This window comes from Coregonus lavaretus (assembly GCF_964263955.1).
Source record: "Coregonus lavaretus genome assembly, chromosome: 26".
NCBI lineage: Eukaryota > Metazoa > Chordata > Actinopteri > Salmoniformes > Salmonidae > Coregonus > Coregonus lavaretus.
Window position 1 is genome coordinate 34146463 of NC_140013.1, and position 8099 is coordinate 34154561.

The following is an 8099-nucleotide window of genomic DNA, read 5'->3' on the forward strand; positions in this document are numbered from 1 at the left end:
AAAGTTTGGACACACCTACTCATTCAAGGGTTTTAATTTATTTTTACTATTTTCTACATTGTATAATAATAGTGAAGACATCAAAACTATGAAATAACACATATGGAATCATGTAGTAACCAAAAACGTGTTAAACAAATCAATATATATTTTATATTTGAGATTCTTCAAATAGCCACCCTTTGCCTTGATGACAGCTTTGCACACTCTTGGCATTCTCTCAACCAGCTTCATGAGTCACCTGGAAAGCATTTCAATTAACAGGTGTGCCTTCTTAAAAGTTAATTTGTGGAATTTCTTTCCTTCTTAATGCGTTTGAGCCAATCAGCTGTGTTGTGACAAGGTAGGGGTGGTATACAGAAGATATCCCTATTTGATAAAAGACCAAGTCCATATTATGGCAAGAACAGCTCAAATAAGCAAATAGAAACGACAGTCCATCATTACTTTAAGACATGAAGGTCAGTCAATCCAAAACATTTCAAGAACTTTGAAAGTTTCTTCAAGTACAGTCGCAAAAACCATCAAGCGCTATGATGAAACTGGCTCTCATGAGGTCCGCCACAGGAATGGAAGACCCAGAGTTACCTCTGCTGCAGAGGATAAGCTCATTAGAGTTACCAGCCTCAAAAATTGCAGCCCAAATAAATGCTTCACAGAGTTCAAGTAACAGATACATCTCAATATCAACTGTTCAGAGGGGACTGTGTGAATCAGGGCTTCATGGTCGAATTGCTGCAAAGAAACCACTACTAAAGGACACCAATAAGAAGAATAGACCTGCTTGGGCCAAGTAACACGAGCAATGGACATTAGACCGGTTTGAAATTTGTCCAAATTTGAGATTTTTGGTTCCAACCACCATGTCTTTGTGAGACGCGGTGTGGGTGAACGGATGATCTCCACATGTGTAGTTCCCACCGTAAAGCATGGAGGAGGAGGTGTTATGGTGTGGGGGTGCTTTGCTGGTGACACTGTCTGTGATTTATTTAGAATTCAAGGCATACTCAACCAGCATGGCTACCACAGCATTCTACAGCGATACGCCATCCCATCTGGTTTGGGCATAGTGGGACTATAATTTGTTTTTCAACAGGACAATGACCCAACACACCTCCAGGCTATTTTACCAAGAAGGAGAGTGATGGAGTGCTGCATCAGATGACCTGGCCTCCACAATCCCCCGACCTCAACCCAATTGAGATGGTTTGGGATGAGTCGGACCGCAGAGTAAAGGAAAAGCAGCCAACAAGTGCTCAGCATATGTGGAAAATGTTGGAAAAGCATTCCAGGTGAAGCTGGTTGAGAGAATGCCAAGAGTGTGCAAAGCTGTCATGAAGGCAAAGGGTGGCTATTTGAAGAATCTCAAATCTCAAATATATTTTGATTTGTTTAACACTTTTTTTGTTTACTACATGATTCCACATGTGTTATTTCATAGTTTTGATGTCTTCACTATTATTCTACAATGTAAAAAATAGTAAAAATAAAGAAAAACCCTTGAATGAGTAGGTGTGTCCAAACTTTTGACTGGTAGTGTATTTGGCCTAGCGAAGCGGTTTTATGCACTTACTGAATGGAAGCTGATAATTATGAGTTTTTTACTCTGCTGGTCTCGGCTGGTCTCGGGAAGAAATTACAAGTCCTCACTCTCTGAGACCGAGTCAATACTGAATACAAATGTATCTGACACCTAGACAAGACCGAAACACTCAAAATGTGGTCTCAAAATGTGGTCTCGAGACCGGACTCGAGTCCCACAACATTGGACTGGTGTTAGTCGTGAGCAGGTAGTTAATGTTCCAGTGTCAACAACCCTAATTCCCTGGCTATGAGCTGACTGAACTGAGCACCTTCTGAAACAAACAATAGGACTCTGCCTGTGACAAGCTAATTATGAAACTCCACAACTCAGCCTGCCCTATAATGAACCAATTTACTCCGAGAACAACACGATCCTGCCTGTAATTAACCCATTGGGAAACAGCAGCTAGCTCTCCATGCGTATCTGACTGGTGAGCTGCTGTGACGTACATTCTTCAGGGGTTAATTTGCTGCTCCACAGAAGGGTATTTCTTCCACACTCCCTCCTATACAGCCACCCCCACTTCTACCCTCTCGTCCTCTCCTCTCCATTCCTCCACACACAATCACGCGCTCCACATTAGTCATCGCTTACACAAGCTGTGTGTGTGTGTGTGTGTGTGTGTGTGGGTGTGTACGTGGGTGTATGCGTACTACTGTGTGTGTGGGAACAGGATTTTGGTTGTTGCTAGGATGCATGGTATTTGTTGTTGCTAGGATGCATGTTGTTGGTTGTTGCTAGGATGCATAGTATTGGTGTGTGCAGGTTCATTGTCGTCCTGTATATATTTCATTTGAATGTGTGAATGTCTCCCCATTTTCCTCCCTCCTCCATTCTGACCTCCCCATCTCCGTCCCTCCCCCATTCTGACCTCCCCATCTCCCTCCCTCCTCCATTCTGACCTCCCCATCTCTGTCCCTCCCCCATTCTGACCTCCCCATCTCTGTCCCTCCCCCATTATGACCTCCCCATCTCTGTCCCTCCCCCATTCTGACCTCCCCATCTCTGTCCCTCCCCCATTCTGACCTCCCCATCTCCCACCCTCCCCCATTATGACCTCCCCATCTCCGTCCCTCCCCCATTATGACCACCCCATCTCCGTCCCTCTCCCATTCTGACCTCCCCATCTCCCTCCCTCCCTTGACTCCCCCATTCTGACCTCCCCATCTCCGTCCCTCCCCCATTCTGACCTCCCCATCTCCCTCCCTCCCTCGACTCCCCCATTATGACCTCCCCATCTCCGTCCCTCCCCCATTCTGACCTCCCCATCTCCCTCCCTCCCTCGACTCCCCCATTCTGACCTCCCCATCTCCCTCCCTCCCTCATTATGACCTCCCCATCTCTGTCCCTCCCCCATTCTAACCTCCCCATCTCCGTCCCTCTCCCATTATGACCTCCACATCTCCGTCCCTCTCCCATTCTGACCTCCCCATCTCCCTCCCTCCCTCGACTCCCCCATTCTGACTTCCCCATCTCCGTCCCTCCACCATTCTGACCTCCCCATCTCCCTCCCTCCCTCGACTCCCCCATTATGACCTCCCCATCTCCCATCCTCCCCCATTATGACCTCCCCATCTCCCTCCCTCCCCCATTCTGACCTCCCCATCTCCCTCCCTCCCTCGACTCCCCCATTATGACCTCCCCATCTCCGTCCCACCCCCATTATGACCTCCCCATCTCCGTCCCTCCCCCATTATGACCTCCCCATCTCCGTCCCTCCCCTATTCTCACCTCCTCATCCCTCCCCCATTCTGACCTCCCCATCTCCCTCCCTCCCTTGACTCCCCCATTATGACCTCCACCTCTCTTTGTGACCCCTCTCTGTTACATAGCCAATCCTGCCGCTTGGTAATTGGATGCCAAGTGGGTAATACATGACAACCCTATTAGTGCCTTAGAAAGTGTAGCATAATCACAGCGTCATTATCAATAGGGTGACCACACACAAGGAGTTACACAACTGAATGTGGGTCATTTTTAAATGTCATAATAGGTCATGGTTAAAGGACCAGTGCAGTCAAAAACGTGATTTTTCTGTGTTTTACAGTATACATATTTCCACACTATGAGGTTGGAATAATACTGTGAAATTGTGAAAATTATGATAATGTAAAAGCTGTTTGAAAAGACCTCCTGAAATTTCAGCCTGTTTTGGTGGGATGGAGTTTTGGCCAGGTAAATTAGTTAATAGACCAAACCTCTCTGCCCATATCAGCTAGTTTTCAGTTTTCCCCTCCATACTCAGACCACTCCCAGACAGTCCATGTTAAATTCTTGCTTGAGAAATTGTTCTTTGCTAAGAAGCTATTCCTGTTTATTTTTTTTACCATTTTAATTTTAAATGATCACAGTAAGGTAGTTAATTGTTACCCAGAAATTTGATATTGAGATAAAAACGTCTGCATTGGACCTTTAAAGGGTGGTTTAGATCAATCAAAATAGATTTTACAGTTGTGTGTACAATATGAATAAATACATTTATAATTTACAAATAATTTGCAAATGTGTAGCAAGCCATATGACAATATGGTTTATAAACAGTTATAACGTAAGATAATAAGTGGGTATTTCTTTATGATTCACGTATGCATGCATCATACACAGGATAGCACAATAGAGACATTTGTTTATATTTAAACTGTTTTCTTGGGAGTATTAAACGGTTTTCTTTTGTGTGAAATAAGCTATCCTGGGGGATAAACAGAAAGTACATTTTATGAATACAAACAAACAGATGTTAAGTTTTATGAACTAATAATGTATGACGCTAATATAATACCCTTTGGAGAGAATAGCCAAGAGCATGCATTATTGACAGCAATCAGGTTTCTAATCCCAAAACTACCTTGGATGAAACAAAAGCTAGAGAAAGAAATGCAACAATAGCTGCTGTCAGGTATACCCTGAATACCCTTTGATGGGAGGACAATTCACAGACATTAGAAAACAACATCAGAGAAATCCCTGGTCTTATGTATCTGTTGTGTTGTACTTCTTGGTTGGTTTGGCAACCATGTGCTCTAGCAGAGAACGTAGCTTCACCCAGGGGTGTACATACTGCATTCCGAATTTGAAGGTAGAATTGCTTCGTTGACTTTGAGCTCGCAAGGAGGAGGCCTTCAGAATGTTGTAAGGCAAAATAACATGTCTTCTGGCACCCTCTGCTGACCACTACACACAATGACATCTGGCTGGAGCCAACAACTGTAGACAGGACTCACAAGTGTGCTGTTTTCCAAAGAAAGTCATGTTTACTTTTTTACTGATAAATCAGCTGTTCAGAGAAGAGTAAAAGCAAACATAGTGTAGTCCTTATGGATTAGTGTTTGGGACCTCACAAATGTTGTTTTTGTAATTTTATCGACATGCTACAGATGTGGAGGACAGATGTAGCATCAGCTGTGCCTGTTTTATAATACAGTTTCAGATTCTCATTGAAATAAGGAAGACATCATTATAATTGTACTGCTGTGTAAATGTTTTGCCAATGCATTAGGTAGGACATCGTGCACCATGAGTGAATTCACAGAAAACAGCAGGGCCACATTTTGTGACCAAACTAATACAAAGTGCATTGTAAGAATTGAGGAAGGAATGTGTATCCTTTGTTCATATTAATATTATGAACATATCAACAAAGTATCACGCAGATGCAGAAACACAGACCGGCAGACTCACCACCAGAACAGATTGATAGGTCCAAGTTAGTAGCCCAGTCCTGAGTGAGGTTTGAAGTGATAACTCCCTCTAAAACGCACAATCACCAGACAGACAATCATCGGAGTGCTATTAGACCACAGCTTCTGCAGCTAGCTAGGCTATAGGCCAATACCACATCACATGGATTAGATTAACCTCCTAGTCAAGTTACAAGGCTATAGGCCTTGATATTATACAGAGATAGTTCCACTTTATTTTGCTGCTATAAACTGAAAAGATATGGCCTTTTTAGAATGTCACTTAAAAGTAACGACTATATCTACGGACTAGTTCTAAATAGGAAAGTAGCCATATGTGAACTAATTGTGAGGGGAAGTCCATTAGTAATCACTGAAGTTGATTTTATTTGCACAGGACTTTCATGATGAGTGAAGGGATAGACTGGCACTAATGCCCTGCTGGACTGGTTTTACAGAATCATAATTCCTAGTGTCCTCCTACCATAATTAAAATGTGCTTCACTATGACGATACCCGCTAAGTCTATATAGCCTTTAGGCACAGATGTCAGTTTAACGTTTAGTTTTGATTTACACTTGGTTGAGTTGTCAATTAACGTGAATTCAACGTGAAATCCCCTAAAAATGAACCATGTCATTGGATTTAGGTTCAAAGTTGCGTGAAAAAAAAGAAGACATTCCCTTACACTGATGACTTTTTGTATTCTGGGACATTGTTACATTTTGGGTCGCAACCAATGATGTATATAAACCCTGGATTGCTGATGCTATGTATTGGCCATTGAGAGGCTTTGAAGCCATCGGTCGGCCATATTTGCACTCCCTAGTAGGAGCAGTCCTCCATAGGAATTAATGGGGTTTCTACAGTATTTCAATTAAATGTTTCAAGGACAAAAATACATGTTCTTTTTTTGGGTAGTGGGGACAGTGACATTAGTCATCTCTAAAAATTATACTTTAAGGAAAATGTTTTTATACATATTTTTGTTGTTGTTGTATCTTTAGCTTACATAATATCATTTGAAAGTATGCATTAAGGTGTAATAGAATAGAATAAATGTGGCGAAAACGAATGTAGACATTAATAAATGCATTTCTATAGCTTCCACAATATATTTTACAACGGTGGGGGAGTGCCAAGATGGAGGCACGGCGGTGAGGGTAAGCAACAACACATCTGCCACGCCGACCCTCAACTCCGGGGCCCCTCAGGGGTGCGTGCTCAGTCCCTCCTGTACTCCCTGTTCACCCACGACTGCATGTCTGTGCACGACTCCAACACCATCATTAAGTTTGCCGATGACACGACGGTGGTAGGCCTGATCACCAACGACTATGAGACAGCCTATAGGGAGGAGGTCAGAGACCTGGCAGTGTGGTGCCAGGACAACAACCTCTCCCTCAACATGGTCAAGACAAAGAAGCTTATCGTGGACTACAGGAAACGGAGGGCCGAACATGCCCCATTCACATCGACGGGGCTATAGTGGAGCGGGTCGAGAGCTTCAAGTTCCTCGGTGTCCACATCACTAAGGACCTATCAAGGTCCAAACACACCAACAGAGTCGTGAAGAGGGCACCACAATGCCTCTTCCCCCTCAGGAGGCTGAAAAGATTTGGCATGGGACCTCAGATCCTCAAAAGGTTATACAGCTGCACCATTGAGAGCATCTTGACTGGCTGCATCACCGCTTGGTATGGCAACTGCTCGGCATCCGACCGCAAGGCGCTACAGAGGGTAGTGCTTACGGCCCAGTACATCAATGGGGCCGAACTCCATGCCATCCAGGACCTCTATACCAGGCGGTGTCAGAGGAAGGCCCTCAAAATTCTCAAAGACTCCAGCCACCCAAGTCATAGACAGTTCTCTCTGCTACCGCACGGCAAGCTGTACCGGAGCGCCAAGTCTGGGACTAAAAGGCATCTGAACAGCTTCTACCCCCAAGTCATAAGACTGCTGAACAGTTAATCAAATGGCTACCCGGACAATTTACATTGACCCCCTTGATCCAAAATATAAACACAACATACAACAATTTCAAAGATTTTACTGAATTACATGCATCTGTATTCCCAAAAAGGTAGGGGCGTGGATCAGAAAACCAGTCAGTAGCTGGTGTGACTACGATTTGCCTCATGCAGTGCGACACATCTCCTTCGCATAGAGTTAATCAGGCTGTTGATTGTGGCCTGTGGAATGTTGTCCCACTCCTCTTCAATGGCTGTTCGAAGTTGCTGGATATTTGCAGGAACTGGAACATGCTGTCGTACACGTCGATCCAGAGCATCCCAAACATGCTCAATGGGTGACGTCTGGTGAGTATGCAGGCCAATTTTCAGCTTCCAGGAATTGTGTACAGATCCTTGCGACATGGGGCAGTGCATTATCATGCTGAAACATGAGGTGATGGAGGTGGATGAATGCCACGAAAATGGGCATTAGGACCTCGTCAGGGTATCTCTGTGCATTCAAATTGCCACTCAAAAAATACACTCACACATAGACACACTTTCAATTTTTTGCATTTTACATTTGAGTCATTTAGCAGACGCTCTTATCCAGAGTGACTTACAGTTAGTGAGTGCATACATTTTTCATACTTTCACACTTCACATATCCTGCTGCCACTCTGTTTATTATCTATCCTGATTGGCTAGTCACTTTTACCCCTAACCACATACTGTATTACCTCAACTACCTCGTACCCCTGCACATTGTGACCAATAACATTTGATTTCAACACAGCGCCCCCTATAAGTCATCTAGTGTATATATGAATCACTTGTGGCAGCCCGTCTGCCTAGGGAGACTAGTAGCTGTTTGTTTCTGGCAAG